This window comes from Osmia lignaria, unplaced genomic scaffold (assembly GCF_051020975.1).
Source record: "Osmia lignaria lignaria isolate PbOS001 unplaced genomic scaffold, iyOsmLign1 scaffold0005, whole genome shotgun sequence".
Taxonomy (NCBI): Eukaryota; Metazoa; Arthropoda; class Insecta; order Hymenoptera; family Megachilidae; genus Osmia; species Osmia lignaria.
The window spans coordinates 142,344-162,724 of record NW_027478162.1 but is presented as its reverse complement, the minus strand read 5'-3'; positions in this window follow the sequence as shown (position 1 = coordinate 162,724).

The window sequence follows — 20,381 nt, the reverse complement described above, 5'->3', positions numbered from 1 at the left end:
TACAGAAACACCGTGGCCCCTTTCTTTGAGATAACTCTGCACTATTGCGAGCTGTAAATGCCACTTCCAGCTTAGCTGTGCAGAAGAAGAACAACAAGAAGAAGAAATATCTCGATATATGTCCGTCAGGCCCCTTCCCTTGAGATATATCTGCAAATATCTCGGAAACGAAGCGAGCTATGGCAAAATGTTAAGAGACCTTTTTTGTAGAGAATTAAGTTTCCTACTTTTTATGTTCTATGATATTTTTTGATCAGATGCGTAGTTCTCGAGATATATCAAGATATTTAAAAGTTCCGAAGCCGCACCAACATAATAGAGATACAGAAACACCGTGGCCCCTTTCTTTGAGATAACTCTGCACCATTGCGAGCTGCAAATGCCACTTCCAGCTTAGCTGTGCAGAGGAAGAACAAGAAGAAGAAGAAATATCTCGAAATATGTCCGTCAGGCCAGTTCCTTTGAGCTGAATCTGCAAATATCTCGGAAACGAAGCGAGCTATGGCAAAATGTTAAGAGACGTTTTTTATAGAGAATTATGTTTCCTACAATTTATGTTCTATGATATTTTTTGATCAGAAGCGTAGTTTTCGAGATATATCGAGATATTTAAAAGTTCCGAAGCCGCACCAACATAATAGGGATACAGAAACACCGTGGCCCCTTTCTTTGAGATAACTCTGCACTAGTGCGAGCCGCAAATGCCACTTCCAGCTTAGCTGTGCAGAAGAAGAACAACAAGAAGAAGAAATATCTCGAAATATGTCCGTCAGGCCCCTTTCCTTGAGATTAATCTGCAAATATCTCGGAAACGAAGCGAGCTATGGCAAAATGTTAAGAGACCTTTTTTGTGGAGAATTAAGTTTCCTACTTTTTATGTTCTATGATATTTTTTGATCAGATGCGTAGTTCTCGAGATATATCAAGATATTTAAAAGTTCCGAAGCCGCACCAACATAATAGAGATACAGAAACACCGTGGCCCCTTTCTTTGAGATAACTCTGCACTATTGCGAGCTGCTAATGCCACTTCCAGCTTAGCTGTGCAGAGGAAGAACAACAAGAAGAAGAAATATCTCGAAATATGTCCGTCAGGCCAGTTCCTTTGAGCTGAATCTGCAAATATCTCGGAAACGAAGCGAGCTATGGCAAAATGTTAAGAGACGTTTTTTGTAGAGAATTGTGTTTCCTACAATTTATGTTGTATGATTTTTTTGATCAGAAGCGTAGTTTTCGAGATATATCGAGATATTTAAAAGTTCCGAAGCCGCACCAACATAATAGGGATACAGAAACACCGTGGCCCCTTTCTTTGAGATAACTCTGCACTAGTGCGAGCCGCAAATGCCACTTCCAGCTTAGCTGTGCAGAAGAAGAACAACAAGAAGAAGAAATATCTCGAAATATGTCCGTCAGGCCCCTTCCCTTGAAATAAATCTGCAAATATCTCGGAAGCGAAGCGAGCTATGGCAAAATGTTAAGAGACCTTTTTTGTAGAGAATTAAGTTTCCTACTTTTTATGTTTTGTGATATTTTTTGATCAGATGCGTAGTTCTCGAGATACATCAAGATATTTAAAAGTTCCGAAGCCGCACCAACATAATAGAGATACAGAAACACCGTGGCCCCTTTCTTTGAGATAACTCTGCACTATTGCGAGCTGTAAATGCCACTTCCAGCTTAGCTGTGCAGAGGAAGAACAACAAGAAGAAGAAATATCTCGAAATATGTCCGTCAGGCCCCTTCCCTTGAGATAAATCTGCAAATATCTCGGAAACGAAGCGAGCTATGGCAAAATGTTAAGAGACCTTTTTTGTAGAGAATTAAGTTTCCTACTTTTTATGTTCTATGATATTTTTTGATCAGATGCGTAGTTCTCGAGATATATCAAGATATTTAAAAGTTCCGAAGCCGCACCAACATAATAGAGATACAGAAACACCGTGGCCCCTTTCTTTGAGATAACTCTGCACTATTGCGAGCTGTAAATGCCACTTCCAGCTTAGCTGTGCAGAAGAAGAACAACAAGAAGAAGAAATATCTCGATATATGTCCGTCAGGCCCCTTCCCTTGAGATATATCTGCAAATATCTCGGAAACGAAGCGAGCTATGGCAAAATGTTAAGAGACCTTTTTTGTAGAGAATTAAGTTTCCTACTTTTTATGTTCTATGATATTTTTTGATCAGATGCGTAGTTCTCGAGATATATCAAGATATTTAAAAGTTCCGAAGCCGCACCAACATAATAGAGATACAGAAACACCGTGGCCCCTTTCTTTGAGATAACTCTGCACTATTGCGAGCTGCAAATGCCACTTCCAGCTTAGCTGTGCAGAGGAAGAACAAGAAGAAGAAGAAATATCTCGAAATATGTCCGTCAGGCCAGTTCCTTTGAGCTGAATCTGCAAATATCTCGGAAACGAAGCGAGCTATGGCAAAATGTTAAGAGACGTTTTTTATAGAGAATTATGTTTCCTACAATTTATGTTCTATGATATTTTTTGATCAGAAGCGTAGTTTTCGAGATATATCGAGATATTTAAAAGTTCCGAAGCCGCACCAACATAATAGGGATACAGAAACACCGTGGCCCCTTTCTTTGAGATAACTCTGCACTAGTGCGAGCCGCAAATGCCACTTCCAGCTTAGCTGTGCAGAAGAAGAACAACAAGAAGAAGAAATATCTCGAAATATGTCCGTCAGGCCCCTTTCCTTGAGATAAATCTGCAAATATCTCGGAAACGAAGCGAGCTATGGCAAAATGTTAAGAGACCTTTTTTGTAGAGAATTAAGTTTCCTACTTTTTATGTTCTATGATATTTTTTGATCAGATGCGTAGTTCTCGAGATATATCAAGATATTTAAAAGTTCCGAAGCCGCACCAACATAATAGAGATACAGAAACACCGTGGCCCCTTTCTTTGAGATAACTCTGCACTATTGCGACCTGCAAATGCCACTTCCAGCTCAGCTGTGCAGAAGAAGAACAACAAGAAGAAGAAATATCTCGAAATATGTCCGTCAGGCCCCTTCCCTTGAGATAAATCTGCAAATATCTCGGAAACGAAGCAAGCTATGGCAAAATGTTAAGAGACCTTTTTTGTAGAGAATTAAGTTTCCTACAATTTATGTTCTATGATATTTTTTGATCAGAAGCGTGGTTTTCGAGATATATCGAGATATTTAAGAGTTCCGAAGCCGCACCAACATAATAGAGATACAGAAACACCGTGGCCCCTTTCTTTGAGATAACTCTGCACGATTGCGAGCTGGAAATGCCACTTCCAGTTTAGCTGTGCAGAAGAAGAACAACAAGAAGAAGAAATATCTCGAAATATGTCCATCAGGACCCTTCCCTTGAGATAAATCTGCAAATATCTCGGAAACGAAGCGAGCTATGGCAAAATGTTAAGAGACCTTTTTTGTAGAGAATAATGTTTCCTACAATTTACGTTCTATGATATTTTTTGATCAGAAGCGTAGTTTTCGAGATATATCGAGATATTTAAAAGTTCCGAAGCCGCACCAACATAATAGAGATACAGAAACACCGTGGCCCCTTTCTTTGAGATAACTCTGCACTATTGCGACCTGCAAATGCCATTTCCAGCTCAGCTGTGCAGAAGAAGAACAACAAGAAGAAGAAATATCTCGAAATATGTCGGTCAGGCCCCTTCCCTTGAGATAAATCTGCAAATATCTCGGAAACGAAGCGAGCTATAGCAAAATGTTAAGAGACCTTTTTTGTAGAGAATAATGTTTCCTACAATTTACGTTCTATGACATTTTTTGATCAGAAGCGTAGTTTTCGAGATATACCGAGATATTTAAAAGTTCCGAAGCCGCACCAACATAATAGAGATACAGAAACACCGTGGCCCCTTTCTTTGAGATAACTCTGCACTATTGCGACCTGCAAATGCCACTTCCAGCTCAGCTGTGCAGAAGAAGAACAACAAGAAGAAGAAATATCTCGAAATATGTCCGTCAGGCCCCTTCCCTTGAGATAAATCTGCAAATATCTCGGAAACGAAGCAAGCTATGGCAAAATGTTAAGAGACCTTTTTTGTAGAGAATTAAGTTTCCTACTTTTTATGTTCTATGATATTTTTTGATCAGATGCGTAGTTCTCGAGATATATCAAGATATTTAAAAGTTCCGAAGCCGCACCAACATAATAGAGATACAGAAACACCGTGGCCCCTTTCTTTGAGATAACTCTGCACTATTGCGACCTGCAAATGCCACTTCCAGCTCAGCTGTGCAGAAGAAGAACAACAAGAAGAAGAAATATCTCGAAATATGTCCGTCAGGCCCCTTCCCTTGAGATAAATCTGCAAATATCTCGGAAACGAAGCGAGCTATGGCAAAATGTTAAGAGACCTTTTTTGTAGAGAATTAAGTTTCCTACTTTTTATGTTCTATGATATTTTTCGATCAGAGGCGTAGTTCTCGAGATATATCAAGATATTTGAAAGTTCCGAAGCCGCACCAACATAATAGAGATACAGAAACACCGTGGCCCCTTTCTTTGAGATAACTCTGCACGATTGCGAGCTGGAAATGCCACTTCCAGTTTAGCTGTGCAGAAGAAGAACAACAAGAAGAAGAAATATCTCGAAATATGTCCGTTAGGCCCCTTTCCTTGAGATAAATCTGCAAATATCTCGGAAACGAAGCGAGCTATGGCAAAATGTTAAGAGGCCTTTTGTGTAGAGAATTATGTTTCCTACAATTTAGGTTCTATGATATTTTTTGGTCAGAAGCGTAGTTTTCGAGATATATCGAGATATTTAAAAGTTCCGAAGCCGCACCAACATAATAGAGATACAGAAACACCGTGGCCCCTTTCTTTGAGATAACTCTGCACTAGTGCGAGCCGCAAATGCCACTTCCAGCTTAGCTGTGCAGAAGAAGAACAACAAGAAGAAGAAATATCTCGAAATATGTCGGTCAGGCCCCTTCCCTTGAGATAAATCTGCAAATATCTCGGGAACGAAGCGAGTTATGGCAAAATGTTAAGAGACCTTTTTTGTAGAGAATTAAGTTTCCTACTTTTTATGTTCTATGATATTTTTTGATCAGATGCGTAGTTCTCGAGATATATCAAGATATTTAAAAGTTCCGAAGCCGCACCAACATAATAGAGATACAGAAACACGTGGCCCCTTTCTTTGAGATAACTCTGCACTATTGCGAGCTGCAAATGCCACTTCCAGCTTAGCTGTGCAGAGGAAGAACAACAAGAAGAAGAAGTATCTCGAAATATGTCCGTCAGGCCCGTTCCTTTGAGCTGAATCTGCAAATATCTCGGAAACGAAGCGAGCTATGGCGAAATGTTAAGCGACCTTTTTTGTAGAGAATTAAGTTTCCTACTTTTTATCTTCTACGATATTTTTTGATCAGATGCGTAGTTCTCGAGATATATCAAGATATTTAAAAGTTCCGAAGCCGCACCAACATAATAGAGATACAGAAACACCGTGGCCCCTTTCTTTGAGATAACTCTGCACTATTGCGACCTGCAAATGCCACTTCCAGCTCAGCTGTGCAGAAGAAGAACAACAAGAAGAAGAAATATCTCGATATATGTCCGTCAGGCCCCTTCCCTTGAGATATATCTGCAAATATCTCGGAAACGAAGCGAGCTATGGCAAAATGTTGGGAGACCTTTTTTGTAGAGAATTAAGTTTCCTACTTTTTATGTTCTATGATATTTTTTGATCAGATGCGTAGTTCTCGAGATATATCAAGATATTTAAAAGTTCCGAAGCCGCACCAACATAATAGAGATACAGAAACACCGTGGCCCCTTTCTTTGAGATAACTCTGCACTATTGCGAGCTGTAAATGCCACTTCCAGCTTAGCTGTGCAGAAGAAGAACAACAAGAAGAAGAAATATCTCGATATATGTCCGTCAGGCCCCTTCCCTTGAGATATATCTGCAAATATCTCGGAAACGAAGCGAGCTATGGCAAAATGTTAAGAGACCTTTTTTGTAGAGAATTAAGTTTCCTACTTTTTATGTTCTATGATATTTTTTGATCAGATGCGTAGTTCTCGAGATATATCAAGATATTTAAAAGTTCCGAAGCCGCACCAACATAATAGAGATACAGAAACACCGTGGCCCCTTTCTTTGAGATAACTCTGCACCATTGCGAGCTGCAAATGCCACTTCCAGCTTAGCTGTGCAGAGGAAGAACAAGAAGAAGAAGAAATATCTCGAAATATGTCCGTCAGGCCAGTTCCTTTGAGCTGAATCTGCAAATATCTCGGAAACGAAGCGAGCTATGGCAAAATGTTAAGAGACGTTTTTTATAGAGAATTATGTTTCCTACAATTTATGTTCTATGATATTTTTTGATCAGAAGCGTAGTTTTCGAGATATATCGAGATATTTAAAAGTTCCGAAGCCGCACCAACATAATAGGGATACAGAAACACCGTGGCCCCTTTCTTTGAGATAACTCTGCACTAGTGCGAGCCGCAAATGCCACTTCCAGCTTAGCTGTGCAGAAGAAGAACAACAAGAAGAAGAAATATCTCGAAATATGTCCGTCAGGCCCCTTTCCTTGAGATAAATCTGCAAATATCTCGGAAACGAAGCGAGCTATGGCAAAATGTTAAGAGACCTTTTTTGTGGAGAATTAAGTTTCCTACTTTTTATGTTCTATGATATTTTTTGATCAGATGCGTAGTTCTCGAGATATATCAAGATATTTAAAAGTTCCGAAGCCGCACCAACATAATAGAGATACAGAAACACCGTGGCCCCTTTCTTTGAGATAACTCTGCACTATTGCGAGCTGCTAATGCCACTTCCAGCTTAGCTGTGCAGAGGAAGAACAACAAGAAGAAGAAATATCTCGAAATATGTCCGTCAGGCCAGTTCCTTTGAGCTGAATCTGCAAATATCTCGGAAACGAAGCGAGCTATGGCAAAATGTTAAGAGACGTTTTTTGTAGAGAATTGTGTTTCCTACAATTTATGTTGTATGATTTTTTTGATCAGAAGCGTAGTTTTCGAGATATATCGAGATATTTAAAAGTTCCGAAGCCGCACCAACATAATAGGGATACAGAAACACCGTGGCCCCTTTCTTTGAGATAACTCTGCACTAGTGCGAGCCGCAAATGCCACTTCCAGCTTAGCTGTGCAGAAGAAGAACAACAAGAAGAAGAAATATCTCGAAATATGTCCGTCAGGCCCCTTCCCTTGAAATAAATCTGCAAATATCTCGGAAGCGAAGCGAGCTATGGCAAAATGTTAAGAGACCTTTTTTGTAGAGAATTAAGTTTCCTACTTTTTATGTTCTATGATATTTTTTGATCAGATGCGTAGTTCTCGAGATATATCAAGATATTTAAAAGTTCCGAAGCCGCACCAACATAATAGAGATACAGAAACACCGTGGCCCCTTTCTTTGAGATAACTCTGCACTATTGCGAGCTGTAAATGCCACTTCCAGCTTAGCTGTGCAGAAGAAGAACAACAAGAAGAAGAAATATCTCGATATATGTCCGTCAGGCCCCTTCCCTTGAGATATATCTGCAAATATCTCGGAAACGAAGCGAGCTATGGCAAAATGTTAAGAGACCTTTTTTGTAGAGAATTAAGTTTCCTACTTTTTATGTTCTATGATATTTTTTGATCAGATGCGTAGTTCTCGAGATATATCAAGATATTTAAAAGTTCCGAAGCCGCACCAACATAATAGAGATACAGAAACACCGTGGCCCCTTTCTTTGAGATAACTCTGCACTATTGCGAGCTGCAAATGCCACTTCCAGCTTAGCTGTGCAGAGGAAGAACAAGAAGAAGAAGAAATATCTCGAAATATGTCCGTCAGGCCAGTTCCTTTGAGCTGAATCTGCAAATATCTCGGAAACGAAGCGAGCTATGGCAAAATGTTAAGAGACGTTTTTTATAGAGAATTATGTTTCCTACAATTTATGTTCTATGATATTTTTTGATCAGAAGCGTAGTTTTCGAGATATATCGAGATATTTAAAAGTTCCGAAGCCGCACCAACATAATAGGGATACAGAAACACCGTGGCCCCTTTCTTTGAGATAACTCTGCACTAGTGCGAGCCGCAAATGCCACTTCCAGCTTAGCTGTGCAGAAGAAGAACAACAAGAAGAAGAAATATCTCGAAATATGTCCGTCAGGCCCCTTTCCTTGAGATAAATCTGCAAATATCTCGGAAACGAAGCGAGCTATGGCAAAATGTTAAGAGACCTTTTTTGTAGAGAATTAAGTTTCCTACTTTTTATGTTCTATGATATTTTTTGATCAGATGCGTAGTTCTCGAGATATATCAAGATATTTAAAAGTTCCGAAGCCGCACCAACATAATAGAGATACAGAAACACCGTGGCCCCTTTCTTTGAGATAACTCTGCACTATTGCGACCTGCAAATGCCACTTCCAGCTCAGCTGTGCAGAAGAAGAACAACAAGAAGAAGAAATATCTCGAAATATGTCCGTCAGGCCCCTTCCCTTGAGATAAATCTGCAAATATCTCGGAAACGAAGCAAGCTATGGCAAAATGTTAAGAGACCTTTTTTGTAGAGAATTAAGTTTCCTACAATTTATGTTCTATGATATTTTTTGATCAGAAGCGTGGTTTTCGAGATATATCGAGATATTTAAGAGTTCCGAAGCCGCACCAACATAATAGAGATACAGAAACACCGTGGCCCCTTTCTTTGAGATAACTCTGCACGATTGCGAGCTGGAAATGCCACTTCCAGTTTAGCTGTGCAGAAGAAGAACAACAAGAAGAAGAAATATCTCGAAATATGTCCATCAGGACCCTTCCCTTGAGATAAATCTGCAAATATCTCGGAAACGAAGCGAGCTATGGCAAAATGTTAAGAGACCTTTTTTGTAGAGAATAATGTTTCCTACAATTTACGTTCTATGATATTTTTTGATCAGAAGCGTAGTTTTCGAGATATATCGAGATATTTAAAAGTTCCGAAGCCGCACCAACATAATAGAGATACAGAAACACCGTGGCCCCTTTCTTTGAGATAACTCTGCACTATTGCGACCTGCAAATGCCATTTCCAGCTCAGCTGTGCAGAAGAAGAACAACAAGAAGAAGAAATATCTCGAAATATGTCGGTCAGGCCCCTTCCCTTGAGATAAATCTGCAAATATCTCGGAAACGAAGCGAGCTATAGCAAAATGTTAAGAGACCTTTTTTGTAGAGAATAATGTTTCCTACAATTTACGTTCTATGACATTTTTTGATCAGAAGCGTAGTTTTCGAGATATACCGAGATATTTAAAAGTTCCGAAGCCGCACCAACATAATAGAGATACAGAAACACCGTGGCCCCTTTCTTTGAGATAACTCTGCACTATTGCGACCTGCAAATGCCACTTCCAGCTCAGCTGTGCAGAAGAAGAACAACAAGAAGAAGAAATATCTCGAAATATGTCCGTCAGGCCCCTTCCCTTGAGATAAATCTGCAAATATCTCGGAAACGAAGCAAGCTATGGCAAAATGTTAAGAGACCTTTTTTGTAGAGAATTAAGTTTCCTACTTTTTATGTTCTATGATATTTTTTGATCAGATGCGTAGTTCTCGAGATATATCAAGATATTTAAAAGTTCCGAAGCCGCACCAACATAATAGAGATACAGAAACACCGTGGCCCCTTTCTTTGAGATAACTCTGCACTATTGCGAGCTGCAAATGCCACTTCCAGCTTAGCTGTGCAGAGGAAGAACAACAAGAAGAAGAAGTATCTCGAAATATGTCCGTCAGGCCCGTTCCTTTGAGCTGAATCTGCAAATGTCTCGGAAACGAAGCGAGCTATGGCAAAATGTTAAGAGACGTTTTTTGTAGAGAATTATGTTTCCTACTTTTAATCTTCTATGATATTTTTTGATCAGATGCGTAGTTCTCGAGATATATCAAGATATTTAAAAGTTCCGAAGCCGCACCAACATAATAGAGATACAGAAACACCGTGGCCCCTTTCTTTGAGATAACTCTGCACTATTGCGCGCTGCAAATGCCACTTCCAGCTTAGCTGTGCAGAAGAAGAACAACAAGAAGAAGAAATATCTCGAAATATGTCCGTCAGGCCCCTTCCCTTGAGATAAATCTGCAAATATCTCGGAAACGAAGCGAGCTATGGCAAAATGTTAAGAGACCTTTTTTGTAGAGAATTAAGTTTCCTACTTTTTATGTTCTATGATATTTTTCGATCAGAGGCGTAGTTCTCGAGATATATCAAGATATTTGAAAGTTCCGAAGCCGCACCAACATAATAGAGATACAGAAACACCGTGGCCCCTTTCTTTGAGATAACTCTGCACGATTGCGAGCTGGAAATGCCACTTCCAGTTTAGCTGTGCAGAAGAAGAACAACAAGAAGAAGAAATATCTCGAAATATGTCCGTTAGGCCCCTTTCCTTGAGATAAATCTGCAAATATCTCGGAAACGAAGCGAGCTATGGCAAAATGTTAAGAGGCCTTTTGTGTAGAGAATTATGTTTCCTACAATTTAGGTTCTATGATATTTTTTGGTCAGAAGCGTAGTTTTCGAGATATATCGAGATATTTAAAAGTTCCGAAGCCGCACCAACATAATAGAGATACAGAAACACCGTGGCCCCTTTCTTTGAGATAACTCTGCACTAGTGCGAGCCGCAAATGCCACTTCCAGCTTAGCTGTGCAGAAGAAGAACAACAAGAAGAAGAAATATCTCGAAATATGTCGGTCAGGCCCCTTCCGTTGAGATAAATCTGCAAATATCTCGGGAACGAAGCGAGTTATGGCAAAATGTTAAGAGACCTTTTTTGTAGAGAATTAAGTTTCCTACTTTTTATGTTCTATGATATTTTTTGATCAGATGCGTAGTTCTCGAGATATATCAAGATATTTAAAAGTTCCGAAGCCGCACCAACATAATAGAGATACAGAAACACGTGGCCCCTTTCTTTGAGATAACTCTGCACTATTGCGAGCTGCAAATGCCACTTCCAGCTTAGCTGTGCAGAGGAAGAACAACAAGAAGAAGAAGTATCTCGAAATATGTCCGTCAGGCCCGTTCCTTTGAGCTGAATCTGCAAATATCTCGGAAACGAAGCGAGCTATGGCGAAATGTTAAGCGACCTTTTTTGTAGAGAATTAAGTTTCCTACTTTTTATCTTCTACGATATTTTTTGATCAGATGCGTAGTTCTCGAGATATATCAAGATATTTAAAAGTTCCGAAGCCGCACCAACATAATAGAGATACAGAAACACCGTGGCCCCTTTCTTTGAGATAACTCTGCACTATTGCGCGCTGCAAATGCCACTTCCAGCTTAGCTGTGCAGAAGAAGAACAACAAGAAGAAGAAATATCTCGAAATATGTCCGTCAGGCCCCTTCCCTTGAGATAAATCTGCAAATATCTCGGAAACGAAGCGAGCTATGGCAAAATGTTAAGAGACCTTTTTTGTAGAGAATTAAGTTTCCTACTTTTTATGTTCTATGATATTTTTCGATCAGAGGCGTAGTTCTCGAGATATATCAAGATATTTGAAAGTTCCGAAGCCGCACCAACATAATAGAGATACAGAAACACCGTGGCCCCTTTCTTTGAGATAACTCTGCACGATTGCGAGCTGGAAATGCCACTTCCAGTTTAGCTGTGCAGAAGAAGAACAACAAGAAGAAGAAATATCTCGAAATATGTCCGTTAGGCCCCTTTCCTTGAGATAAATCTGCAAATATCTCGGAAACGAAGCGAGCTATGGCAAAATGTTAAGAGGCCTTTTGTGTAGAGAATTATGTTTCCTACAATTTAGGTTCTATGATATTTTTTGGTCAGAAGCGTAGTTTTCGAGATATATCGAGATATTTAAAAGTTCCGAAGCCGCACCAACATAATAGGGATACAGAAACACCGTGGCCCCTTTCTTTGAGATAACTCTGCACTAGTGCGAGCCGCAAATGCCACTTCCAGCTTAGCTGTGCAGAAGAAGAACAACAAGAAGAAGAAATATCTCGAAATATGTCCGTCAGGCCCCTTCCCTTGAAATAAATCTGCAAATATCTCGGAAGCGAAGCGAGCTATGGCAAAATGTTAAGAGACCTTTTTTGTAGAGAATTAAGTTTCCTACTTTTTATGTTTTGTGATATTTTTTGATCAGATGCGTAGTTCTCGAGATACATCAAGATATTTAAAAGTTCCGAAGCCGCACCAACATAATAGAGATACAGAAACACCGTGGCCCCTTTCTTTGAGATAACTCTGCACTATTGCGAGCTGTAAATGCCACTTCCAGCTTAGCTGTGCAGAGGAAGAACAACAAGAAGAAGAAATATCTCGAAATATGTCCGTCAGGCCCCTTCCCTTGAGATAAATCTGCAAATATCTCGGAAACGAAGCGAGCTATGGCAAAATGTTAAGAGACCTTTTTTGTAGAGAATTAAGTTTCCTACTTTTTATGTTCTATGATATTTTTTGATCAGATGCGTAGTTCTCGAGATATATCAAGATATTTAAAAGTTCCGAAGCCGCACCAACATAATAGAGATACAGAAACACCGTGGCCCCTTTCTTTGAGATAACTCTGCACTATTGCGAGCTGCAAATGCCACTTCCAGCTTAGCTGTGCAGAGGAAGAACAAGAAGAAGAAGAAATATCTCGAAATATGTCCGTCAGGCCAGTTCCTTTGAGCTGAATCTGCAAATATCTCGGAAACGAAGCGAGCTATGGCAAAATGTTAAGAGACGTTTTTTATAGAGAATTATGTTTCCTACAATTTATGTTCTATGATATTTTTTGATCAGAAGCGTAGTTTTCGAGATATATCGAGATATTTAAAAGTTCCGAAGCCGCACCAACATAATAGGGATACAGAAACACCGTGGCCCCTTTCTTTGAGATAACTCTGCACTAGTGCGAGCCGCAAATGCCACTTCCAGCTTAGCTGTGCAGAAGAAGAACAACAAGAAGAAGAAATATCTCGAAATATGTCCGTCAGGCCCCTTTCCTTGAGATAAATCTGCAAATATCTCGGAAACGAAGCGAGCTATGGCAAAATGTTAAGAGACCTTTTTTGTAGAGAATTAAGTTTCCTACTTTTTATGTTCTATGATATTTTTTGATCAGATGCGTAGTTCTCGAGATATATCAAGATATTTAAAAGTTCCGAAGCCGCACCAACATAATAGAGATACAGAAACACCGTGGCCCCTTTCTTTGAGATAACTCTGCACTATTGCGACCTGCAAATGCCACTTCCAGCTCAGCTGTGCAGAAGAAGAACAACAAGAAGAAGAAATATCTCGAAATATGTCCGTCAGGCCCCTTCCCTTGAGATAAATCTGCAAATATCTCGGAAACGAAGCAAGCTATGGCAAAATGTTAAGAGACCTTTTTTGTAGAGAATTAAGTTTCCTACAATTTATGTTCTATGATATTTTTTGATCAGAAGCGTGGTTTTCGAGATATATCGAGATATTTAAGAGTTCCGAAGCCGCACCAACATAATAGAGATACAGAAACACCGTGGCCCCTTTCTTTGAGATAACTCTGCACGATTGCGAGCTGGAAATGCCACTTCCAGTTTAGCTGTGCAGAAGAAGAACAACAAGAAGAAGAAATATCTCGAAATATGTCCATCAGGACCCTTCCCTTGAGATAAATCTGCAAATATCTCGGAAACGAAGCGAGCTATGGCAAAATGTTAAGAGACCTTTTTTGTAGAGAATAATGTTTCCTACAATTTACGTTCTATGATATTTTTTGATCAGAAGCGTAGTTTTCGAGATATATCGAGATATTTAAAAGTTCCGAAGCCGCACCAACATAATAGAGATACAGAAACACCGTGGCCCCTTTCTTTGAGATAACTCTGCACTATTGCGACCTGCAAATGCCATTTCCAGCTCAGCTGTGCAGAAGAAGAACAACAAGAAGAAGAAATATCTCGAAATATGTCGGTCAGGCCCCTTCCCTTGAGATAAATCTGCAAATATCTCGGAAACGAAGCGAGCTATAGCAAAATGTTAAGAGACCTTTTTTGTAGAGAATAATGTTTCCTACAATTTACGTTCTATGACATTTTTTGATCAGAAGCGTAGTTTTCGAGATATACCGAGATATTTAAAAGTTCCGAAGCCGCACCAACATAATAGAGATACAGAAACACCGTGGCCCCTTTCTTTGAGATAACTCTGCACTATTGCGACCTGCAAATGCCACTTCCAGCTCAGCTGTGCAGAAGAAGAACAACAAGAAGAAGAAATATCTCGAAATATGTCCGTCAGGCCCCTTCCCTTGAGATAAATCTGCAAATATCTCGGAAACGAAGCAAGCTATGGCAAAATGTTAAGAGACCTTTTTTGTAGAGAATTAAGTTTCCTACTTTTTATGTTCTATGATATTTTTTGATCAGATGCGTAGTTCTCGAGATATATCAAGATATTTAAAAGTTCCGAAGCCGCACCAACATAATAGAGATACAGAAACACCGTGGCCCCTTTCTTTGAGATAACTCTGCACTATTGCGAGCTGCAAATGCCACTTCCAGCTTAGCTGTGCAGAGGAAGAACAACAAGAAGAAGAAGTATCTCGAAATATGTCCGTCAGGCCCGTTCCTTTGAGCTGAATCTGCAAATGTCTCGGAAACGAAGCGAGCTATGGCAAAATGTTAAGAGACGTTTTTTGTAGAGAATTATGTTTCCTACTTTTAATCTTCTATGATATTTTTTGATCAGATGCGTAGTTCTCGAGATATATCAAGATATTTAAAAGTTCCGAAGCCGCACCAACATAATAGAGATACAGAAACACCGTGGCCCCTTTCTTTGAGATAACTCTGCACTATTGCGCGCTGCAAATGCCACTTCCAGCTTAGCTGTGCAGAAGAAGAACAACAAGAAGAAGAAATATCTCGAAATATGTCCGTCAGGCCCCTTCCCTTGAGATAAATCTGCAAATATCTCGGAAACGAAGCGAGCTATGGCAAAATGTTAAGAGACCTTTTTTGTAGAGAATTAAGTTTCCTACTTTTTATGTTCTATGATATTTTTCGATCAGAGGCGTAGTTCTCGAGATATATCAAGATATTTGAAAGTTCCGAAGCCGCACCAACATAATAGAGATACAGAAACACCGTGGCCCCTTTCTTTGAGATAACTCTGCACGATTGCGAGCTGGAAATGCCACTTCCAGTTTAGCTGTGCAGAAGAAGAACAACAAGAAGAAGAAATATCTCGAAATATGTCCGTTAGGCCCCTTTCCTTGAGATAAATCTGCAAATATCTCGGAAACGAAGCGAGCTATGGCAAAATGTTAAGAGGCCTTTTGTGTAGAGAATTATGTTTCCTACAATTTAGGTTCTATGATATTTTTTGGTCAGAAGCGTAGTTTTCGAGATATATCGAGATATTTAAAAGTTCCGAAGCCGCACCAACATAATAGAGATACAGAAACACCGTGGCCCCTTTCTTTGAGATAACTCTGCACTAGTGCGAGCCGCAAATGCCACTTCCAGCTTAGCTGTGCAGAAGAAGAACAACAAGAAGAAGAAATATCTCGAAATATGTCGGTCAGGCCCCTTCCCTTGAGATAAATCTGCAAATATCTCGGGAACGAAGCGAGTTATGGCAAAATGTTAAGAGACCTTTTTTGTAGAGAATTAAGTTTCCTACTTTTTATGTTCTATGATATTTTTTGATCAGATGCGTAGTTCTCGAGATATATCAAGATATTTAAAAGTTCCGAAGCCGCACCAACATAATAGAGATACAGAAACACGTGGCCCCTTTCTTTGAGATAACTCTGCACTATTGCGAGCTGCAAATGCCACTTCCAGCTTAGCTGTGCAGAGGAAGAACAACAAGAAGAAGAAGTATCTCGAAATATGTCCGTCAGGCCCGTTCCTTTGAGCTGAATCTGCAAATATCTCGGAAACGAAGCGAGCTATGGCGAAATGTTAAGCGACCTTTTTTGTAGAGAATTAAGTTTCCTACTTTTTATCTTCTACGATATTTTTTGATCAGATGCGTAGTTCTCGAGATATATCAAGATATTTAAAAGTTCCGAAGCCGCACCAACATAATAGAGATACAGAAACACCGTGGCCCCTTTCTTTGAGATAACTCTGCACTATTGCGACCTGCAAATGCCACTTCCAGCTCAGCTGTGCAGAAGAAGAACAACAAGAAGAAGAAATATCTCGAAATATGTCCGTCAGGCCCCTTCCCTTGAGATAAATCTGCAAATATCTCGGAAACGAAGCAAGCTATGGCAAAATGTTAAGAGACCTTTTTTGTAGAGAATTAAGTTTCCTACTTTTTATGTTCTATGATATTTTTTGATCAGATGCGTAGTTCTCGAGATATATCAAGATATTTAAAAGTTCCGAAGCCGCACCAACATAATAGAGATACAGAAACACCGTGGCCCCTTTCTTTGAGATAACTCTGCACTATTGCGACCTGCAAATGCCACTTCCAGCTCAGCTGTGCAGAAGAAGAACAACAAGAAGAAGAAATATCTCGAAATATGTCCGTCAGGCCCCTTCCCTTGAGATAAATCTGCAAATATCTCGGAAACGAAGCAAGCTATGGCAAAATGTTAAGAGACCTTTTTTGTAGAGAATTAAGTTTCCTACTTTTTATGTTCTATGATATTTTTTGATCAGATGCGTAGTTCTCGAGATATATCAAGATATTTAAAAGTTCCGAAGCCGCACCAACATAATAGAGATACAGAAACACCGTGGCCCCTTTCTTTGAGATAACTCTGCACTATTGCGAGCTGCAAATGCCACTTCCAGCTTAGCTGTGCAGAGGAAGAACAACAAGAAGAAGAAGTATCTCGAAATATGTCCGTCAGGCCCGTTCCTTTGAGCTGAATCTGCCAATGTCTCGGAAACGAAGCGAGCTATGGCAAAATGTTAAGAGACGTTTTTTGTAGAGAATTATGTTTCCTACTTTTAATCTTCTATGATATTTTTTGATCAGATGCGTAGTTCTCGAGATATATCAAGATATTTAAAAGTTCCGAAGCCGCACCAACATAATAGAGATACAGAAACACCGTGGCCCCTTTCTTTGAGATAACTCTGCACTATTGCGCGCTGCAAATGCCACTTCCAGCTTAGCTGTGCAGAAGAAGAACAACAAGAAGAAGAAATATCTCGAAATATGTCCGTCAGGCCCCTTCCCTTGAGATAAATCTGCAAATATCTCGGAAACGAAGCGAGCTATGGCAAAATGTTAAGAGACCTTTTTTGTAGAGAATTAAGTTTCCTACTTTTTATGTTCTATGATATTTTTCGATCAGAGGCGTAGTTCTCGAGATATATCAAGATATTTGAAAGTTCCGAAGCCGCACCAACATAATAGAGATACAGAAACACCGTGGCCCCTTTCTTTGAGATAACTCTGCACGATTGCGAGCTGGAAATGCCACTTCCAGTTTAGCTGTGCAGAAGAAGAACAACAAGAAGAAGAAATATCTCGAAATATGTCCGTTAGGCCCCTTTCCTTGAGATAAATCTGCAAATATCTCGGAAACGAAGCGAGCTATGGCAAAATGTTAAGAGGCCTTTTGTGTAGAGAATTATGTTTCCTACAATTTAGGTTCTATGATATTTTTTGGTCAGAAGCGTAGTTTTCGAGATATATCGAGATATTTAAAAGTTCCGAAGCCGCACCAACATAATAGAGATACAGAAACACCGTGGCCCCTTTCTTTGAGATAACTCTGCACTAGTGCGAGCCGCAAATGCCACTTCCAGCTTAGCTGTGCAGAAGAAGAACAACAAGAAGAAGAAATATCTCGAAATATGTCGGTCAGGCCCCTTCCCTTGAGATAAATCTGCAAATATCTCGGGAACGAAGCGAGTTATGGCAAAATGTTAAGAGACCTTTTTTGTAGAGAATTAAGTTTCCTACTTTTTATGTTCTATGATATTTTTTGATCAGATGCGTAGTTCTCGAGATATATCAAGATATTTAAAAGTTCCGAAGCCGCACCAACATAATAGAGATACAGAAACACGTGGCCCCTTTCTTTGAGATAACTCTGCACTATTGCGAGCTGCAAATGCCACTTCCAGCTTAGCTGTGCAGAGGAAGAACAACAAGAAGAAGAAGTATCTCGAAATATGTCCGTCAGGCCCGTTCCTTTGAGCTGAATCTGCAAATATCTCGGAAACGAAGCGAGCTATGGCGAAATGTTAAGCGACCTTTTTTGTAGAGAATTAAGTTTCCTACTTTTTATCTTCTACGATATTTTTTGATCAGATGCGTAGTTCTCGAGATATATCAAGATATTTAAAAGTTCCGAAGCCGCACCAACATAATAGAGATACAGAAACACCGTGGCCCCTTTCTTTGAGATAACTCTGCACTATTGCGACCTGCAAATGCCACTTCCAGCTCAGCTGTGCAGAAGAAGAACAACAAGAAGAAGAAATATCTCGAAATATGTCCGTCAGGCCCCTTCCCTTGAGATAAATCTGCAAATATCTCGGAAACGAAGCAAGCTATGGCAAAATGTTAAGAGACCTTTTTTGTAGAGAATTAAGTTTCCTACTTTTTATGTTCTATGATATTTTTTGATCAGATGCGTAGTTCTCGAGATATATCAAGATATTTAAAAGTTCCGAAGCCGCACCAACATAATAGAGATACAGAAACACCGTGGCCCCTTTCTTTGAGATAACTCTGCACTATTGCGAGCTGCAAATGCCACTTCCAGCTTAGCTGTGCAGAGGAAGAACAACAAGAAGAAGAAGTATCTCGAAATATGTCCGTCAGGCCCGTTCCTTTGAGCTGAATCTGCAAATATCTCGGAAACGAAGCGAGCTATGGCAAAATGTTAAGAGACGTTTTTTGTAGAGAATTATGTTTCCTACTTTTAATCTTCTATGATATTTTTTGATCAGATGCGTAGTTCTCGAGATATATCAAGATATTTAAAAGTTCCGAAGCCGCACCAACATAATAGAGATACAGAAACACCGTGGCCCCTTTCTTTGAGATAACTCTGCACTATTGCGCGCTGCAAATGCCACTTCCAGCTTAGCTGTGCAGAAGAAGAACAACAAGAAGAAGAAATATCTCGAAATATGTCCGTCAGGCCCCTTCCCTTGAGATAAATCTGCAAATATCTCGGAAACGAAGCGAGCTATGGCAAAATGTTAAGAGACCTTTTTTGTAGAGAATTAAGTTTCCTACTTTTTATGTTCTATGATATTTTTCGATCAGAGGCGTAGTTCTCGAGATATATCAAGATATTTGAAAGTTCCGAAGCCGCACCAACATAATAGAGATACAGAAACACCGTGGCCCCTTTCTTTGAGATAACTCTGCACGATTGCGAGCTGGAAATGCCACTTCCAGTTTAGCTGTGCAGAAGAAGAACAACAAGAAGAAGAAATATCTCGAAATATGTCCGTTAGGCCCCTTTCCTTGAGATAAATCTGCAAATATCTCGGAAACGAAGCGAGCTATGGCAAAATGTTAAGAGGCCTTTTGTGTAGAGAATTAAGTTTCCTACTTTTTATGTTCTATGATATTTTTTGATCAGATGCGTAGTTCTCGAGATATATCAAGATATTTAAAAGTTCCGAAGCCGCACCAACATAATAGAGATACAGAAACACCGTGGCCCCTTTCTTTGAGATAACTCTGCACTATTGCGAGCTGCAAATGCCACTTTCAGCTTAGCTGTGCAGAGGAAGAACAACAAGAAGAAGAAGTATCTCGAAATATGTCCGTCAGGCCCGTTCCTTTGAGCTGAATCTGCAAATATCTCGGAAACGAAGCGAGCTATGGCAAAATGTTAAGAGACGTTTTTTGTAGCGAATTATGTTTCCTACAATTTATGTTCTATGATATTTTTTGATCAGAAGCGTAGTTTTCGAGATATATCGAGATATTTAAAAGTTCCGAAGCCGCACCAACATAATAGAGATACAGAAACACCGTGGCTCCTTTCTTTGAGATAACTCTGCACTAGTGCGAGCCGCAAATGCCACTTCCAGCTTAGCTGTGCAGAAGAAGAACAACAAGAAGAAGAAATATCTCGAAATATGTCCGTCAGGCCCCTTCCCTTGAGATAAATCTGCAAATATCTCGGAAACGAAGCGAGCTATGGCAAAATGTTAAGAGACCTTTTTTATAGAGAATTAAGTTTCCTACTTTTTATGTTCTATGATATTTTTCGATCAGAGGCGTAGTTCTCGAGATATATCAAGATATTTAAAAGTTCCGAAGCCGCACCAACATAATAGAGATACAGAAACACCGTGGCCCCTTTCTTTGAGATAACTCTGCACTAGTGCGAGCCGCAAATGCCACTTCCAGCTTAGCTGTGCAGAAGAAGAACAACAAGAAG